Below are 20,425 nucleotides of genomic sequence, written 5' to 3' on the forward strand. Positions count from 1 at the left end.
TACTCAAGGAAACACATCCCTCGTAAATCAAATGAGTCTGACAAATCTAAATAGAAATATTGCATGTCTTTCTTGCAAGCTCTAATATAAACATATGCATATATACATGCAGGTACAGAATGACATGTGCATGTTTTCTCTTTCCATTCTGGATACAAGACTGATGTAATTTGAAATTTCAAATCTAAATCAGGGGCAAAAATACAAAATACTAATGTTTCCATTATTATAGCTTTGGGTTTTATTCTTCATTCACTGCCACCAAAATAACTCTACTGCCTTCAACTGATTTACTCCCAATTTATACCACTGTAAATAAACTTTTATTTATGTATCCAGCACATTTAAAGTAGTTTTATTTTAAAAAAATAAAATGCTGTTTTTTGTGCATTTTGAATTTTCAGCCAAGTAGAGCTAGACACAAATCACACGTAAAAGATTAATCATCTAGTCAATAAGAACTGCATCATTCATTCAATCATTTTCAAACATACTTAAAAATAAGAATTAAGAATCTGAATCAATGTAAGTTAAACTATACAGTTGCTTAAATAAATGTGTTATAAATTATTTAGCTTAAGCTCCTGGTTAGCAAAAAGAAGTACCAAAGTTAGTGTAAAAGCTATATTTAGTTGCAAACCAACATATTTTAATGGTTATCAGCCAATCAGAATCAAACTTGCTTTAGGAAAATAAAAAGTACATGATTTAAATTGATGGCTTAAGAAAAGGTTTCCTGCTTGCTGATTAAAATCAGTGATCTACATTGCTCTGATTTAAATCAATCTACCCTATTTACTCCTGAGGGCATTCTGCACCAAAACATTAAAAATTCTGCACATAATAATTTAAAATTCTGCAAGTTTCATTTGTCATTAAATAAATGCAGAGGCTCCAGCATGGCAGTGGGGAGCACAGGCCTCTGGCTGCACAAAGGTGGGAAATCACCCTGCAGGCCCCTCACCCCTGGCACAAGGCTTGGGTCTGCCCCAGAAACACCCTGAAGCCCTGCCCTTTTGTGCCACGTGCACCACATGTGGGCACACAGGCTCAACCAAGCAGGATCCAAGTGTGGAGGGGCTCAGTGTCAGGGGATTCAGGCGTGGTATGACAGGATTCTGTGTGGAACAATCTGGATGCAGGCAGCTCAGTGGGGAGCATTTGGTGTGGGGGGATCTGGATGCACACAGGCTCGGGAGGCAGGGGTTCCAAGTGCAGGGGCAATGGGACTCTGCAAAGGCTTCCAGATGAAGGTAGTTGGGGATCAGTGGAAGAATCTGGGTGTGGGGGTCTTAGTGGGGTTGGGTGCAGCTAGTTGGGGGTCTGGATGTGGGGGCTTGGGGTGGGGCATGAAGGTGGGGGTTTGAGTGGAGGGAGCTCAGTGCGTAGTGGTCTGGGTGCAGGGGAAGGGGTCTGGAGGCAGGAGGTCTGCATGCAGGGGGACTCCAGATGCAGGAGGTTGAGGTTCAATGAGGTGGGGTTAAGGTATGGAGGACTAGGGGAGTTCTGGATGTACATAGTGAGGCTTGGCAGGGGTGTCTGGGTATGGGAGGTCCGGATGCATGGGCATTGGGTGGATGGGGAAGCAGCTCCCCATACAGTGCCCCCTCCCCCCACAGTTGAGAAGTAATGGGGGCAGGAAGCAGGGTAGGATGCTGAGCTTCCTGCAGCTGGGGGAGGTTTCTGGGGGTGGGCCTGACACAGCCCCAGACACTCCTTGCAAGGGAAGAGGAAGTTGTTTCCTCTCCTGCCTCCAGCTCAGCTGGGATCAGCAGCTGATCCCGGCTCAGGGTAGGAGCAATTGGCTGGGGTGTCCCAGGGTCTGCGGTAATTTACCTCTCTGCCAGATGCTCCGGGTGCATGAAATGATGTACCTGCTCTCCTAGGGAGTGGTGCATGACTGCTCTTGCAGCTTCCCTTTGTTTCCCTCTCAGGAAGTATTTTTTCTGTAGGAAAGCGAAGAAATCTGTGGGGGACATGAAGAGTGGCGCAGAATTCGTACCTATTGCATTCCCTAGATTCTGGGGAGGGTGGTTCTCTCCCCAGCCATCTGGGGCTGTGACAGTAGGCAAGAACTATCACAGCCCAGCACTCCGTCACCCTGCCTCACACCTTGTATGCTGGGAGGGGCAAGGAGGGCAGCATAAAATCATACAAACAAAACCATACAGAAAAAATTAATTCTACAAATCAACCCCCAAACCGCAGGTAACAGTGGCACTGATTCAGACTAGCAAGCTACTTCAATTAAAGTGTCTTTTACCCTCCAGAAAGTGTCTTGTTTACTGTGTTGTGGGTTTTTTTTTTTTTAAAAAAGAATAGAATTAAAAAGGCAACAAAATTAGCAGGAGCAAACTTGGCTTCCTGCACCATGTCATGCCAGCAGGGACCAGGAAGAGTGTGGAAGCAGCAAACTTAGCTCTTAGAGAAAGGATGCACTTCGTTTGGTTCTTCAGCAGCCACCTCAGGTTTTGGTTAGGTTCTGTTTTTTAGCCCACAGTAACACCTAAGCACTTAAAGACAATATTACTACTATTAAAAAGGCAACACAACTAAAGAAGAGGATGCTAATTTAACCAGCATAGAAACACAACAAGCAACATTTTGATTCTGTCATCATTCAATTAAAACAAAAGCCAAAACCCATGACTTGCACTCATTAACAGCTGCACGTCACTGGATCGCAATCTGTTCTCAAAGGCTAAATTATCCCAAGGAGAGCTTTGTAACCAAGTGTTGTTTGCATAGCAACATATGGGTGAAAAAAACACCCCTCTGGGCTTCGACAGTGCCTTCCTTGCAAGGTCCTCAAAGCACCTCCTAAACATTAATTAGGCAAGCCTTATAATACAATACCAATGCAAGATGGGTAACCATGACGTCCATATGCAAAATGGAAACAATGACGTTTACAATGAGCTAGCAGCAGAGCTGGGACTAGAACCCAGCAGTGCTACTGCCCAGATTTGAGCTAACCACTGGACCACATGCCTCTAAGATTAACGCATTCTCTAGAAAGGGATTCAAAATAAAACCCTGTCATCCCAAATGTCTTACTGCTGTCAGAAACAGCACGTAAGTGAGTGACAGAAGTAACGTAGGTGGTGAAACAGGACTTAAATCGTTCAAGAGCAGTTCCAGATAGTCCCACAGAATTTACCCAACAGCCCCTTCATCCAAAATAATCTAATGAATAATTATCAAAAGCAGAAGGAAGAGCAAGGAAATGTATAACCAAGCATTTGTCAGGTCAAAAATCATTATTCCCCACTTGAACTCAATTAATTGAACAATCTGTTCAAATGTAAAAATGTAGGTTTCAAAAGTACAAAAGCTGCCACTTACTGAAATAGGGAGTATGGCAGAATAACTGCATTTCAGCAGCACTGTTAACCAAAAGTCTGACTGGATAGTCTGAATGAGTTTTAAATCCTTGTCTATAGTCTGTCTTGTTCCATGCTGGCACGTTAATTGGTATAAGAGAATTCTTGGGGTATAATTCAAATGTTTATTTTGATTTTAACAAGTTAATCACAAATAGGCTTCAAAAACAGCACACCGTGTGGCACAATTAAAACAGAGATGTCTCCTCACCAAAACTAAATTCATCTGAACTAGTTTAATATTGTTTACGAGATCGAAGTAGGGGGGGGGGAATTCAAATCCAAAGTAGTAAAGTACCAGAGCAGCATGCACAGAGCACCGATACTTTTCATCAGTATCACAAGTTTTTTGTACAATGTGTCTTGGGGAATGTTACATAACCTACCCAGCAAACTCCTTTTGATGAAATGGTGTTCAGCACACAGAGGATAATACACACCACTGGGAGTACTGACATACCAAATAATTTTTTTAATTCAGAAGCTAAAAACGTAGGTGAGAATTTAGGGCTCAGTTCAACATGGGAAGAAAAAAGTCCATTTTGTATGCTGCGCAAATCTGTGCAAGGTCATGGAGGACTTTCTCTCTGTAGAAATCACATATATATATCTTCATTAAGCAGGCCCATTGAACTTTAATGTAGTCATTATCAGTAAAGAACTGTGTCTGTAAAAATCAAAATCATTTTGGATATAGTCTATATTTAGCTTAATGTTATTTGGCTCCAAAGCACTCAATTTCTGACTTACATGACTTAAATTCAAAATACTGAAAGTTAAAAAAAATTAAACGCATCTTATTTTTACTTGAAATAGTAATAGAGAAGAAACAACATAATACAAATGTAAGACCCCACTGAGGACTTTTCAGGCTATGATAAACCACAATAGCAGAGAATCTGTCACCAGAACCCCACCTGAACTAGCTAATAAGACAAGAAAAATTGAAGTTTCTCTCTGAAACCATCTTCTGCTTAGAATGCCATATATATAAGAAATAATTTGATGTACCATTTTGATACTACTACAATTTATGCCAGCTGTGCTGACTTTTCACACACATGCTATGCGCTGCAGTCTTTCAGAAGCCATATAAATTCTATAATGTAAATTAAAATCTATTAATATTTGAAATGCGATGGAGGGAACTGCTTGTCCAGGAGCCTCTTAGCTATCCTGCTTAATCCAGTCCTGAGAGGGATGGAATTAAGAAATGCAACTGTTAGACTTTATTCACAGACTGCTTCAAGACCAATACATAATTTTTTTCTGAGTTTGAGAGTCTCTGTATCTTTGACCTGTTGTTATTTTGTGAAACACAAGAGATATAAACTGAAATCAGGTAATTTGGGTGCAGTTTCTATCCCTGTTTTTTACTATCAGTTACCAAACCACAGCAACAACTGATTACTGGTACTTGTCAACACCATGGTTAAAACACTGTTGAAAAGCTTAACTGGTACTGGCTGTGATTCCAACAATAGCAGCTGCCTTAAAGACACAGAGAAAAGTCCCCTTCTTTCTTCCAAATCCAAAAATAATTTCCATCCCTTATGTATCTGCTTATACATCAGCATCTATAAACACACATTTTAAGTGGTCTACACAAGTTGCGTAATTTCCCTGTTCATTTCATTTGTATATCTGAAGTTATCATTACTAATACATGCGAAGATATAAATGTGAAAGGTTGGGGAAGAGATTATATGCTTTCCCCCAATAAATCAAAAGAATGGCTCCAACCTAATCAGATTCTGAATTTCTTTCCAAGTGTATAGACATTGATCAAAGTAGCATTTACACTACATCATCTGATACGCATAGAATTTCATTCTGAAAGAAGGCAGGTTCTTCCAAATAATAGACATGGATACCACTTTGCTTTTCCAATGTTAAAAATCAATAGAGACATTTTTCTGTGGCTATTTATCTACTTTCAAATTTAAAATAGTTACAGTGAGAACTTAAAGACTTTTTTTAAATACCAAAATTGTATAGGTGCTCATGAAGATCCACTGAGCTGTTAAAATATGAAAGACATACATATATACAACACACATACTCCCCTTTGATGAAATTGTCCCATTACTTCTAAAATGAAGCTAAAATGGTTCAGACACAGTACAGTAAGCAATACATAACTAACAAATCCTTCCTGACATATCAGATTTCTCACTTGCATCTAGAGTGACCAGACAGCAAGTGTGAAAAATCAGGAGGGGGGAATATGTTGCCTATATAAGATAAAGCCCCTAATATCAGGATGGTCCCAATAATATTGGGACATCTGGCCAGCTTAGCTGCATCAGAAATTTCCCCTAGCCTTCCTCCAGTCTGGCACTGTCCTTCATTAAAGTCTAAGATCATAAAGCAGCAAAATCCCCCTCCCCTCTAGGCCTAAAAGTCACAGCTTAGTAACAACTCCTCCTTTCCAAAAAGAAACCCTAAAACACATTTTAAATCCTGGCCCAAATTTTGAGATCTCGGAGATGAAAATTCTGCATTACACACACGCTATTCTGTTATGGAAGATGCTCAGTGTTGTTTCCACTGGTGCTCAGGAGGTCATGTCTAGGTACTTTGGTTTATACTGAGTACATCAACAGACTGCCCTGTATTAAAATAGATTAGGAATTTTCCACTGAAAACAATCCCCCAAATTGCTTTAGATTCTCCCAGATAGGAATGTGCCTTATGCCCTATAAACTCAAGAGAAATCCCACTGTGCTCAATGCTCTCTGAAATAAATATCTAAACTCAGTTTAAAAACTGCTCCAAGCTTAAATATTCTGTGCCTGTAATTCTGATGGCTGGAGAGCATTCAACAAACTTCACCACTAAACCATTTTACTTACAAAGTCTACAGTTTTATGACAGGTTCATATCTGAAGTTGCGCAGGGATCTGTGCAAAAATCTTGTTTTAAAAAATTGAAATAAGCCAATTCCTGAGACCCACTTTAGAGAATGACCAAGTGAATCCCTGCAGCCCACAAGAGAGGTTGGGGCACTAAAGAATTCACAGGCCCTTCTTGCTAGAACCACAATTTAGTCAATAAAACAAACACCTAATATTGTTCACCACCCGCAGTACTAGTGATGTCTCCTCACAGGTGTAAATTCACAGACAGACAAACGTGGTGTTGGCGGCTCATATAATGTTGGTAAATTCCTGAGAACACTTGTGCTGACTCGGGAAATGACAGCTGGGGGAAATGTTCTAGAATAGAATCCCATCTAGTTCCACCTTTCCCTACGTCGCCCCCTATCCCAGTAATGACGTTTTACAATAATTTAGCACAAAAACGCGCTTTACACGCCACACGCGGGTGAGGTCACATCACCCCCGCGAAAGGCAGCCACTTCTGGGGAGGAGCGTGGCTGTTGCTAGGCGAAGTGCCCTGCTGGGACCTTTACCGCCTCTGCAGAGTAACCAGGTCCAGGTCATGCATGTGCGAGTCCGATTGTATTGCGGTGCCTGGACGGGGGGCAGGGACGACGCCTCTAATGTGCCTGGGTGGAAGAGCCAGGTGAATTTGCGCGCGGGTGGCCACATGCTGCCCAAGCCTGGCCCCCGTCAGGCTTCAGAAGAGGCCACATACCCCCGTTTGCCCCCCGCCCTTATCGCTGACACTGCGTCTCAAGCCCCGGCATCGGCACAAGCCAAGCTGCCCCCAGCTGTTTTCGCCGCCTGCATCCCCTCCCGGCCGCTGCAGCAGCAGCATCCTCCATCCACGGCCTCCTAGCTCAGCCCGTGCTCACCCGCCCGGGCGCTCCGGCTCCGCCGCGGCGTCCCCCCGGGGCCGGCCCTGCAGCACCTGCCCCGCTCCGCTCGCGACGCTTCCTTCGGCTGCGGCTGCTCCGGGCTGCAGCCCCACAACTGCAGCGCGTGCGGCTTCCGTCTCTCTCGCCCTGCACCTTAAAGGCAGGGAGCACGGGAGCCTCCCCCTCCGACAGAAAATGCTCTGACTCAGTCTGAGCAGCAGCCTGCCCAGCCCCCCCGGGCCGCTGGAATATGTCTTTATAAAGCTCCATCGGTATGTCCACTGTTAGAGCTTCTCCCCCTTAGCCAAGGGCTGGTGCATGGGGCATAACGCACAGATGCGGACTACCGGCGCCTGTCATGCACCCCAGGGGGTCAGTGACTAAGGGTCCATCATGCTGCACGGGGTATGCATTTGGACTGTTTTGTTCCAGAGCTGAACAGACATCATCATCAGAAGCGGCATGACATCCTACTGGGCACCACCACTAACAGGCTGCTACAAAGCTGATGGGACGCTGCCATCCAAAGCTCTTTCCCTAGGGTGCTTCAATCGCCACCCCAGCTCTCCAAACAATAAAGCAGTCGCATGTCTCACTGAGTTAAGCTACACAATTGTCATTAAAGGGACGCTGGCAGATCAAAAGCCCTACATAAGAAAGGTTTCCTTTTCTGTGCTAGTAAGAAAAGTTAAGGGTTATACAACGCAATGAAAAGCGAAACATCTAATTTATTTTTCACAGTGAATACTAGGGGGGTGAATTTTTGGTTTTGTTTTATTTTGCTCATTTTGAATAGTGAAAGCAGACTATCAGCTTCACCTTTTTCTAAACACAATAATGTAGTAAACTGTTTAACTTAAAAAAAAAACGTAAAATCTCTCATTAATATTAGATTTTGTGAAAATCTAGATACTGAATCTAAACTCTTGAAAAATATCCATTAAGAGTCTGTCAGCATTTCCACAAAGGAAAGCAAAATGGGCATTTGCCATTTTCTTTCCTTTTTATACATCTAAAGGCTAGTAGAGTTTGGGTTAACTTTAAAATAGCCCTGCTTGTTTTTTAACATTAGAACATCGGGTCCTGTCTAGTCTGGAAAACTCTGCTGTGATCACATCACAAAAATCAGGCCCTTGATCTGGGCTTACTCACAGTGCATAAAATTCAGCACATGCCTCAATCTTTGTAGAAGTGGGGCCCAAGAGAATGAAAATTGGCTATTTGAGAGGGGAAGGGATTTTTAGCCAGACTGCTTAACACTCTTTGTTTTTGGTAAGTGTAATTATTAACGTCCATAACTAATTAACATTTTGAAGGAAGTTTTTGTTTAAAAGATTCAATTCCTCCACCCCTTCAGGTGCAGTGTGAGAGCTCAGAGTGAACATCTCCTAGAGCTTCCAGTGGCCTTCCAATAAAACCAGGGAAGTCTCAATGTTAAATTCCTAATACCTCTAAAATAAAAGACAAGCAGCAAAAAGGGGCATAAACCTAATATTAAAAAAATCCTTTGTTAGCCACCTTTCCCCAGAACACAGTTTGAAGTTTGAAATGTAATTTGCCTTAAACCTGTTACTTAGAATAGGAAAAACTTTCCCCCGTTCTCTTATATTTGTTGTAAAAAAGCTACTATTCCATCTGTATTTTAAAACAAAGCCAAACCTCTTTTTAAAAAATTGTCATTAAATAAATTGTTCCCTCTTATGACTTGGAAGAAACCAAATGAACTCTATTCCCTGTGTCACTGTAACATTAACTGATAGCATTTTACATATGATGTAATTTATGACAGTGTGAAACAGAAATAACCATATCCATTTCAGAGCCATGTGAAACACAAACAAATCAGCTTGCCACTTTGTGAAGCTCAAAACTGGCAAATAGAAAATGGCATTTTCAAGCTTAATGGGATCTTCCATTTCAAAAAGAATTCCCTCTTTGCTTTATTTAGTTATTTATTCAGATTGAACACACAGAGCTCATATGGACTTTTTAGCACATCTCCAGCATTGGGGCTGTGCAATCATTCAACCTAGCAGAAGTATTGGGAGTCATGATGCTTTCAAGAGTATCCCTGCCCACATGCTGCAGCACCCATAAAGGAGATACAGCATATGTTCCTCAGGGCTGCCAGACAGCTCTTATTACATAAAGCAGAAGGAAACTTTTCCATGCTAATTTGCTGGGTAGTCTTTTGATTCCATTTCCACTTCACAACTACAAAATCTCCTTTGCTTCAGGCTTCGTAATTAATTCTGTTTAACATGCCTTCTCTTCCCTCCCAGGGGGTTTTAAATAATTTCTGGAAGTAAGTTACCTTAAAAACCAAGAATTGTTCCTCCTGATTGGAAAGTTGCTAATGTGGTACCTATTATCTTAAAAAGGAGCCAATGGAGATCTTGAGAAATGCAGACCAGGGAAATGCAGACTAGACCCCACTCTCCACGACTTCCATGACATTTTCTGCCCCAGGTCTGGAGCTCCCAGTCCCTGCCCTGGTGTGAGGACCCTGCAGCTGTCCAGCCGCCGTGGGGAGTGGCAGACTCCGCAGCTGTCCAGCCCGAGCGGGAAGACTCTCTGCAGCTGCCCAGCCACAGCAGGCAGTGGAGACCCTGCAGCTGCACAGCCACAGCCAGCAGCTGGGGGATCCTGCAGCTCCCAGCTGCCCCAGGGGCACGGAGACCCCACAATAGCTCAGTCGTGCAGGCAGGAGGACCCAGGAGCTCTCCCACACCACAGTGGTAGAGGACCCAGGAGCCCCAGCCTCAGTGGGTGCTGAACCCAGCTACCCCTTTTGTCAGGGGTATTTTTTAGTAAAAGTCAGGGACAGGTCACGGGCTGCCATGAATTTTTGTCTATTGCCCAGGACATGTCCCTGATTTTTTACTAAAAATATCTGTAACAAAAATACAGATAAGGGATATCTAGGGGTTGTAAATTTACTTGGAACATCAAAAGTCTTGTGATAAAGTCCCTCCTAAGAGATTTAGTTTAAAGAAGATAAGGGTTTATTAAGACACACTAAGGGTTGAAGTCTCATTGTGGGTAAAATCAGGTTAAACTTCAAGGCCTTCTCCACATGAGAAAGTTGTGCTAGTTTAATTTAAATATTTTTTTTAAATATAGTGCTATAGTTAAACCAGTGCGCACCCTGTGTGGACACTTATTTTCATTTGAGTGGTTCATTTTGGTTTGTCTTAAACAGAGTCCTAATCAATGTAAGCTAAAATACACTTGAGGAGTGAGACATTGAAGGCAGCTGGCAGAGTGCTATTTGAGATGCACTAGGTGCTGGAGCCTTTAGGCCTTCACAGCTGCAGCACTTGCTTGAGCATGGTGCACCTGGCACCACCAAAGACTCAGAACAAAGCCTGGTACCACAGCACTCCAGAGATCACATGCAGAGGCAACACTTATACAAGGCGGAGAGAGGCTGAGAACCAGATGGGGCATTACTATGGAAACTGAAATTGCTGTGGGGGTTGGGGGACTGTGATGCTAGGAAGAGCCAGAGTTGAAGTCAGAAGGGAATATGAATAGTGAAGGGGGAAGCCAGCTGAGCAACAGATCACAGTGATACAGATGGGGGAGATGAGATGGAGTATTGTTCAAAGGAAGAGGAAAAGGGGGAGGAGGAAGGTCTCTGGGAGAGCCAGGAAGTGGAGAGAGTGGGAGCTGAAGAAGAGTTCTGAGCATTCCTGTCATAAACAGATGGTTAAGGGTTAATGTCTCTTTTACCTGTAAAGGGTTAAGAAGCTCAGTAAACCTGGCTGACACCTGACCAGAGGACCAATCGTGGGACAAGATACTTTCAAATCTTGGTGGAGGTAAGTCTTTGTTTGTGCTATTTGTGTTGTTCGCTCTTGGTGCTAAGAGGGACCAGACATGCAACCAGGTCTTTCTCCAATCTTTCTGAAACAGTCTCTCGTGTTCAAAATAGTAAGTACTAGCTAGAAAAGGCGGATTAGTCTTATGTTTGTTTTCTTAACTTGTGAATGTGTATTTTGCTGGAAGGATTTTTATCTCTGTTTGCTGTAACTTTAAATCTCAGGCTAGAGGGGAGGGAGTCCCTCTAGGCTATATGAATCTGAATACCCTGTAAATATTTTCCATCCTGATTTTACAGAGATAGCTTTTAATTAAAGAAAGAAAAAAGTAAAAATTTTCTTTTTTAAGAACCTGACTGATTTTTTTTTCTTGTTTAAGACCCAAGGGGATTGGGTCTGAACTCACCAGGGATTGGTGGGGCGAAAAAAGGGGGGGAAGGTTAATTCTTTTCTGTTTTAAGATCCAAGGAGTTTGAATCAGTGCAACCTCTCAGGGTAACCCAGGGAGGGGGAAAGGAGGGGGGATGGTTTATTTCTCCTGGTTTTAAGACCCGAGGGGTTTGGGTCTTGGGTTCCACAGGGTAGGTTTTGGGGGAACAGAAAGTGTGCCAAACACTATATTTTGGCTGGTGGCAGCGCTATCAGATCTAAGCTAGGAATTAAGCTTAGAAGGGTCCATGCAGGTCCCCACTTTTGGATGCTAAAGTTCAAACTGGGGGAAAAATACCTTGACAATTCCAAAGTAAATAGGAGGAGGGGAGAGGGAGAGGGTGGGGGTGGGGACAGGTATGAGGTTAGAGGTGGAAGGACCCAGAAGTACCCTGGTGATGCTGGGGAAGGTGTGGGAGAAAAGGGTGAAGACTAAGGCAGGGCCAGGGTTGGGGCAGCCATCACGAGAGAGAAAGAGGAAGCAGAGATGGGGTTTGGATTTGAGAGAGGGAAGAGCTACAAGAGAAGATAGAGCTGGTGGGAATACTAAAAGGGGGGAAGAAAGAGAAGGTGTTGAAAGTGGGAGAAGTAGAAAGAGGAGAAAAAGCAGAGAAGGGTAATGGTTGGAGTCAAGAAGGAGCTATAGAAATGTCATTTATCTAAGGCCAGCGCAACGCGTTAGGTGGTCGCCTAGAGTGCTAACATTTGGGGAGCGGCGACCGCGGCGGCTGGATCTTTGGCCGCCCTAGTCATCATCAGTATTTAGAGGGCGGGACCTTACGCCACCTAAGGCAGCAAAAAAGCTGGCAGCTCTCCTGCATTTATCTTCCCTTGCAGCTCAGTCCAGGGGCGGAGAGGAAGTTTGGTTAACTCCACTAGCAGTTCTCCATCCTGGTGGTCTATCCCTGGAGCCAACTTTTTGTATCAGAGGAGGGATAGCAAGATGGTGGCACATCTGCTGAGAGCAGTTACCTGACAATCTCTGCATGTGACAAGGTAGATACAGCATCTTCACCAGACACTGCCTTTGATCACCAGATCTTTCAGTCTGTCATTTTTCCTTGATCTGTCTCAATTCATTCTGCTCTTTCCCCATCTGCCCCCATATCCCCCAACCTCTTTATAACTCACCGCAAGTGACTTCTTATAACAGAGGAATGTTCTCATCTGGATTTTTTTCCACCCTCATACCTAGTTTGTTTGTGTTTTGTAGGATTTAAAGCTTTGGAAGTATCTTGATTGGGAGGCAGTTCCAGACCATATATCTATGAGGTACTGGCATGCCCCCCTTTTACTATCCTATCTAAGCATCTCACAATCTTCAGTGTATTTCTCTCTGAGATAGGGCTATTTACCCCCATTGTTCTGGTGGGGAACCCAGGCACAGAGAAGCTAAGCGACTTGCTCAAGGACTCCCCAGAAGCTGCGGCAGAGCAAGAAGGTGAACCAAGGTCTCCAGAATCACAGGCTAGCATGCTATCACCTGGACCATCCTTTGCCTATAGATGGGGGGAGCAGTTTGGGCACTGAGAGTATTAGTTGTTTCTATGGCCTTTGTGGACATGGTTAACCCATCCATCAGTCTAAAGAAAAAAATATTCCTCTGTTATGTGAAGATATATTTCTGGTAAATTCAAATTGCCTGTTTGTATCCTAGCAACAATGAATCGGATACAATCCTGTATTAATGGTCTCATAGCTTCAGTTAAATTCCTGGCTATGCCCTAAGATCAGTTCAGAATATTTCAACAGAAGGAGAATCTTTCATCACAACCAGCCCAGGAAAGCTTCTTGAACTGAGTAATTTTTAACCATATTTGCTAAGGGACATCAGGAATGAGCAGTCCTTATGACTTAGGGAAGATCTAGGAAACCTGTTTATAACAGTAGAATGATGGCTACCATCTACATTCCATACAATTTGGCAGAGTAAAATTAAAGATCAGTCTGCAGTAGTCTTCTGCTGGTGATTCTCTTGTAAATAGATGGATAAACAACTCCATTTGCCCCTTCATTGTATATATTACGCCATTGCTCTTTGCTATTACTCAGTATATGGAGTATCCACCTCTGTTGGAGTGAAATGTCAGAGTCTTCATCTTCATGTGAATTAGTTTTGTTTTGCAGGCAAACTGTCAGCTAAAAGCTCCTTAAGCCACAAGTTCCACAATACTTTAGTGTCCGAATTTGTGCTGAATGTTAACTGCAACATAATACCCCCAACTCAGTGAATTTGGAAGTCAGTGATTTATGACCTAATTTATTTACAATCCAACATGTCTTTTAATCAGAGTACTACACAATTTACACTTCATCCCATGCGTCTGATGAAGTGGGTATTCACCCACGAAAGCTTATGCTACAATACATCAGTTAGCCTTTAAAGTGCCACGGGACTCTTTCTTGCTTTTTATACAGATCCAGACTAGCACAGCTATCCCTCTGATACACTACACAATTTCAGTATACAAAGTCCGAAATGGCTGTCCAGTATTTCCAGGAAACTGAGCCAGTGAGCTTAATTCATATAAAACCTTCTTTGCAATATGAAAATGTTTTCTGAATATATTCAGTGCTGTTTAGGTATGAAAGATTAAAGTTGTTCTCTCTCTCTAAGGACACTAGACCTTCACTAAATAAAAACTTCTGTAGTATTTTGCAGTTATGGGAAATGAACCCTTTGAATGTCTAAGTTTCCATTTAAGATGAGAAGAGAAATAACTGTAACTGCACTAAGCAAATATGTTCCAATTTGGTAGATTGAATGAACTTCCGGGAATGCTTTGTCTCCACCTATTGACTTTCCCATTAGCTGAACTAACTTTGTTAGTAATGTTTAAGACTTGTCTTGAGTGCTTCTATTGTAGAGCAAGCTGTCATGTATGGTATGTGTGGGTGTTGCAGCCAATTATACATAGAGCAATTCACTCAATCAGATTCTACCTTTTGCTTTGTAAATTGTTCAGCCATTTTGAAAAGAAAAGAAAAGAATTGAACTGCATTGGCTTTGCCATGGAAGGGCGTCTCTGTGGCATAGGGCACAAATCTGTCTTGTTTAGATTGCCACATTCAGTATGGAATGGAAAAGATCTCTGCTAGTTATATAGACCAATTTCAAATGTAATGATTCCATCATTTGTCAGTCCGTTAGAGTTAATGCTTTATCTTCTCCCTCTGTCATGCAGCTAAAAAGCAGAGAGGAAAAACTTTCTGTAAGAGGGCATGGAGAAAGCGCCACAATCCCAGTGGACGTTACTCCATATTCTCATTAAGATAGTGTGTAAGCACAATGTGGTTAAGCATTGTCCTCAGAATTCAGGCATGGTTTCCTCATCTAATGTAGATGCTGTAGCATGTTATAAGACTACTGCAGATGTCCAATATGATTAGGGAAGCGATTAGCAACCACCATTTTGAGCATTTGGGCTAGAATCCTACTAGTAACTTGTCAAATTTAGTGTTCACAGGGCTTTAACAATGACCTAGTGGGCTGGTTTAGGGGCCCTGACAAGTGACAGTAAGGCATGAAAACAAAGGTTTGGCGTTGTGAGTGTGGTTGCAATACAGCCCCACTCACAAAATGAATCTTCCTCACTGCTAGGATTGCTTATACCATAGAACCTCAGAGCCATGCACACCTTGCTCAGGACTGGACGTTATTCCTAACTGTGAAATGTTTGTAACTCTGAACAAAACATTATGGTTCTTTCACAGGTTTACAGTTGAACATTGACTGAACACAGCTTTGAAACTTCATTATGCAGAAGAAAAATGCTGCTTTTAACTATCTTAATTTAAATGAAACAAGCACAGAAAGTCTCCTTACCATCAATTTTTTTAAAACTTCCCCCTTTTTTTTTTAGTAGATTATGTCTAACACAGTACAGTACTTGCTTTTCTTTTGTCTCTGTTGCTGCCTGATTGAACACTTCTGGCTCCAGAGGGGGAGTGTGTGCTCACCAATCATTTCGTAACCCTGGTATTCATAATTCTGAGGTTCTACTGTAAATTCAAATCCAGCCCGTGATCTGCTCTCTGAGCATTGACTTTCTGGCGCAAAGGTGAGAGCTACCCACAAAGCCATACTCGCAATCCACAAACAGTTGTTCCTTTGCTCACATTTGCTTACGCTTTATAAGGGGAGAAGGTCTACTCTCTAGTATTTTTCCTGCAAACTTCTTCTGCAGCAAGCAAGGGCAGAGATGGTATCAGTCTGTTTTTCTGCAGAATCAACTGCGTGACTTTTGTTAGCAGTGCAGTCCCTTCGCAAAGCCCAGCATAGAAGCATATCACTGTGGCTGAAAGGAAGTTATTCTGCCTGCTGAGAGGGCAGCAGCTCTGGAACACCTGTCTCCCTAAACAAACAGCCAGTCTTCCACTTTCCCTATGGTTAGGGATTGGCCCAGCCAAAGTGTGGGCAGCCCTGAGCACTGGGGGGAGACCGAGTCCCCAACTCTGAGGTTCATCTCCTCTCCCTGAGAGTGAGGAGAGGGAGTGACTGTACAGGAGCCCCCTGGGATTTAGCTAAATCTTTTCACCAGGAAAGACTAACACCCTACCACCAGAACAAGTTCCAGCATCAGCTTGTGTTTGCTAGGGTCCCCTACCGCCAACTGGTGGAGGTTAGAGCCCCAGTGAGGCAGCCGTAGAGTATATCGACACTGCAAAGAAAAACCCACAGCAACAAGTCTCAGAGCCTGGGTCCATTGCCTCATGCATGGGCTTGGGGATAAAAATAGCAGTGTAGACATTCCTGCTTGGGCTGGAGCCCAAGCTCTGAGACCCTCCCACATTGCCGTGTTTCAGAGCTCAGGCTTCAGTCCAAGCCCAAATGTCTACACTGCTGTATTTATTTCTGCAGCCCGAGCCCCAAGAGCCCAAGTCAATTGACTCAATCTCTGAGACCGGCGCCGCAGGTTTTTCTGTGCAGCAGTGACGTACCTAAGTGTCTGCCTGTAGTGAGCTCTCGGAAAGCAGCTTGGGTGCCCAGCAGCCACCACACCCAAACCAATAAGCCCTTAATCAGGAGCAGGCTCTTCCCCACAATCTATTCACCTGCCTGGGACAGGATCCTCAGCCCCGGCTCCCCAGCCCTGCTTAGGGACAGTTTTTCCCCCACCTTCTCCGATTCAGCGTCATCATTTCTATTGCTTTCACCAGTGTTTGAAAGTGCATATTTGTGCCAAAGAAATATATTCCAGACCAAATTCATTAACATATACAAGCTACCTCATAGTGAGAGGCTTGGGAAAACCAGAAATCCCGAATAAATAAGGCAGTGCAAAGTGGCACTAGTGAATCCTAAAATCAGGTCAGTACATCATGTGTGGTATCAACAACATATGCTCTGAGCCCATGCATCTGTACTGTAAACAAAGGGGCCAACAAACCAAAAAAATAAAATTAAAAAAAATGATGTGGTTGTTACGTCTTTAAATCTTACTAGAGGGGAGTGACTCATAGTCACTAATTACACTTGTAAGTGGTTGGTAAAAGATTATTGTCTACAGCATTTTAATAGCAGTATTACACTTCCAACTTTACCTGGTTCAGAAGGTAACAGAGAAATAGAGAAGTTTACCCATAGTTTAAATAGTTTGAAATAGGTAGTACAGAGGGAGGAGGTGTGACAAAATTATCATTTACCACAATGCAGAGGTGATGCATGGGGGGGGAGGGAGAGGATGCAGGGTCATGTGGCCCCTCAGATTTCTGCCAGGGTTGATCTGCCCTGCCCTGAACCCCACTACACACTACCAGATCCTTTAAATCAGAGGTTCTCAAACAGTGATCCGCAAGCTCCATTCAGGTGGCCCACAGATAGTTCCCTTTAAGGTGCACACCTGGGCTGCTGCACACAAGAGAATGAAGGGCCATCCACCTAATTAGTGGAAATGCACAGGCGTGGCTTCACAAATTAGGTGCCTGGACCCTGGAGAAGACGCACGTGTAAGGTGAGGTGCTGGCCTTGGGAGGGAATAGGGGGTAATTGGGAGGGGGCAGTGAGGTGAGAAGAGGGGTGGGGGAATTTGGGATGTGCAGGGCTGTGGTGGCCAGAAAAAGAGGTGACTTTCCCCAGCTCCAGAGTTGCGGCTTCTGGGGAGAGACAGCCCTCCTTCCCAGCCTCAGCTCTGTGGCTGCTGTGGCGGGGGAGAGACTCCCACTCCTTCCCAGGCCCAGCTCGGGGGCTGCCACAGCTGGGGAGAGAGGGCACATCGATCACATTAGAAAGGAAAGACTACTGATGTTAAAGTATGAGTTGTGTGCTTTTATTTGTAGAACAAAAAACCCTTAATTATTAATTTTTAATATAGCGCTTTATCCAAAGCACTTTACAAAGATCATTTAGTGGTCCGCCAAGACCCTCTGCAATTTTCAAGTGGTCTACGGAAAAAAAATGTTTGACCCCTATTATCAACAGTTACGCGCCATCTCTGCCTAAAGGAGGCCGGAAAAATGCAAACTGAAGAAAAATAATGAATTCTCAAAAAGTGGCAAAAGCAACCTCCTACAAAAGCAAGAGAAGACATTACAGAATTCAAGGTTTCTGTTTCTTCAAAGGTCAGCAACACATTACAGTTACTGTTGTTCCTTGTTAGGACCAGCCATGTGTAAAGCCTCAATAAAGGATCCTCAGTAACAACCATTACATTAAGTTTGGATGGTGGATAATTCTCTCTCATTTACTGTGAACTTTTATTCAGATTTTTTTTTTTCAACAAAGGGCTCATTCTATTCATCTACTTCTCAGTGCCAGCTCAGCCAAGTGAAGATGTGCTCTATGAACCTGAGAAAGATAACTTGGCTCTGATGAATGGTCATGTTTCAGAACATTTCTTAAGAGGCTGTCTCAGGTGGACAGAGAGGGAAGCAGACATTTTCACCTGTCAGCTATTCTTGAGGCAGACACAATATTCACTCATCTAGCATCTTCTACTGGGCCTGTAGGTGCAGCAAAACTGGCCCAAAGAGATTTGAAAAAAATTCAGATCTTTCTACAGGCTGGGAGCCAAAACATGCCCTGCAGCAAAAACATGAGGGCAGGGCCCAGAGGGCCTAGGAACTCCACAAGATTCACACGTTGCCATCCCCACTCCCAGAGGCCAATGCAGGGGCTGTGGCCAGACAGCCTGTGGTCTCTGGCTATTCTCAGTTTCTATGAATGGCTCTTAGGGGCCATAGGCATCTAAGTATATGTTGGAGCAGCCCTGACACTACTCTAAATTACCTCAGGGGTCAAACCATTCCCCAGATGACCTCAGAATCAAGGAGTTACAAACATGACTAAAGCCAGCTTTGTCCTCTGCCCCTCAGGATCTGTGCTGAACACAGTTTGGTTGGACCAGATCATCAGGGGCATACATATACTTACCACCTATCCAGTTTTTTCCAGACTCAAAACTTTTATGAGTAGCTGTCCTAGGAAATGTGTGTAAGCATATTCAGTACACACAGCCAGCTGCCAGTTTTGTGAGCTCAGGATCAGCCAGGGTGGTTTTGTTTGTTCGTTTTGTTTTTGTTTTTTTAAAACTTCAGATGTATCACCCTTAGGCCATGGGCCTAGGGAGTTTTTCCAGTCTGGGGTTAGATGCTGTTTTTCGGTTGCAAGTATATTCACCTGCTGGCACATCCACCATTTTTTCAGATCTCTGTTTCAGGGAGGGTATTTCCAGGAATAACAGTGGGTGATGTTTATGTGCCCTAGTGGGTTGGAGGCTTGGCATGTGGATTATTAATGCTGCTACCACTTGGAACAACTCATGAAGATTATCCCACACCTTGAACTAAAGATTCAGAGGTGGAACAGATTCTTCAAAATTGATGCGCAAGTAATGTGGACTGTCTTATATGAACAGTACTGTTCCTTTGCTGCCTGGAATATTCTGAGAACAAAGTCTGATAAAGCAGTGATTCTAAACCAGGCTTGAGTAAAACATTTCACATACTACCTTTGCAACTCTCTCCTTGCTAATTCTCTACTCTCCTATTTTTAAATTAATTTGTAATACATTTTGCTGCTAAAATACCAGGACTTTTTCCATGCACAGAAAGAGCACTAGAATGAGGGCTAAAAACAGTGTATAGAGTAATATTGCATCACAATAGTCTCCCTTTGCAGTCTGGCTTTTAATGAGCTAAATTTACTGAGTAACTAGAGCTGAGCTTTTTATTGTGCCCCCCCTACACCTGCCCCCACCAGGATAAAGTGAAAGCATTCAATATATCCAAACCTTTAAGTAACAAGTAAGTAGTCCATAGAAAGCCAACCATATCAATGTGACAACAAATCACATTTGTTCTGTGTTATTGCTCTCAGAAAAAAATAACCTCAAATTTTTGGGTGCCTCACTTTTTGGATACCCAAAGTGGGCCTGATTTTGCGGGGTGCTGAGTACCTGCACCTTCCATTGCCTTTAACAACTCTAAAAATCAAACCCGAGGTGTCTTAAGATGGACACTCAAGAATTGATGCACTTCCAATATAAGTAACCACTGGTGAAAATGTTTGGTCTTAACCTATACCTACATCTCTCAATTCCTAGTTACGCTGTCCGTAAAGGGAGGTACTGCCATCACCACAAAGCTGTGTGAAGATTTAACTCATTGTAAACATGCTGAGATCTTTGGATGGTAGGCACTAGTGAAATGCAGAAGTGCCAAATTTAAAGTCCAATATCTCAATACTCGGGGGCTAGTAATGCAAGCTTTGTACCATCAGAAAGGGCAGATTTCTAGCTAAATGGGTATGCACAACACCTCTAGAAGTTCCCAAGATATCCAATTTTAATGGCATGACATTTTTATGTATAGAAAAGCTATTTGAGGTAATTTTTTTGGACTATTTAAAATTGTCCTTCAGCGGTCTGTTCATTCCCAAGATCAAGGATTTAAAATTGAATGCAAGGAATAAGCAAGGCTCAAGCCTAGATAAGGATACTTGCATATTCCATTTATGATGCATGTAGGATCATTGCACTATTGCTGCATGGCGGAGCCTGGAAAGTTCATGGTTTTGCCACTTGTAA

General features: G+C 43.2%; 1 protein-coding gene across 1 annotated transcript in view; it reads right to left on the minus strand.

Moving 5' to 3' along the window:
* LOC127053554 (protein ATP6V1FNB) overlaps positions 1–20,425 on the minus strand; it is a 354,802-nt gene that overhangs the window by 293,854 nt on the left and 40,523 nt on the right. The gene's annotated exons all lie outside the window — the stretch shown is intronic.

The sequence above is a fragment of the Gopherus flavomarginatus genome, chromosome 6 (genome assembly GCF_025201925.1).
Source record: "Gopherus flavomarginatus isolate rGopFla2 chromosome 6, rGopFla2.mat.asm, whole genome shotgun sequence".
In the NCBI taxonomy this organism is placed as follows: Eukaryota; Metazoa; Chordata; order Testudines; family Testudinidae; genus Gopherus; species Gopherus flavomarginatus.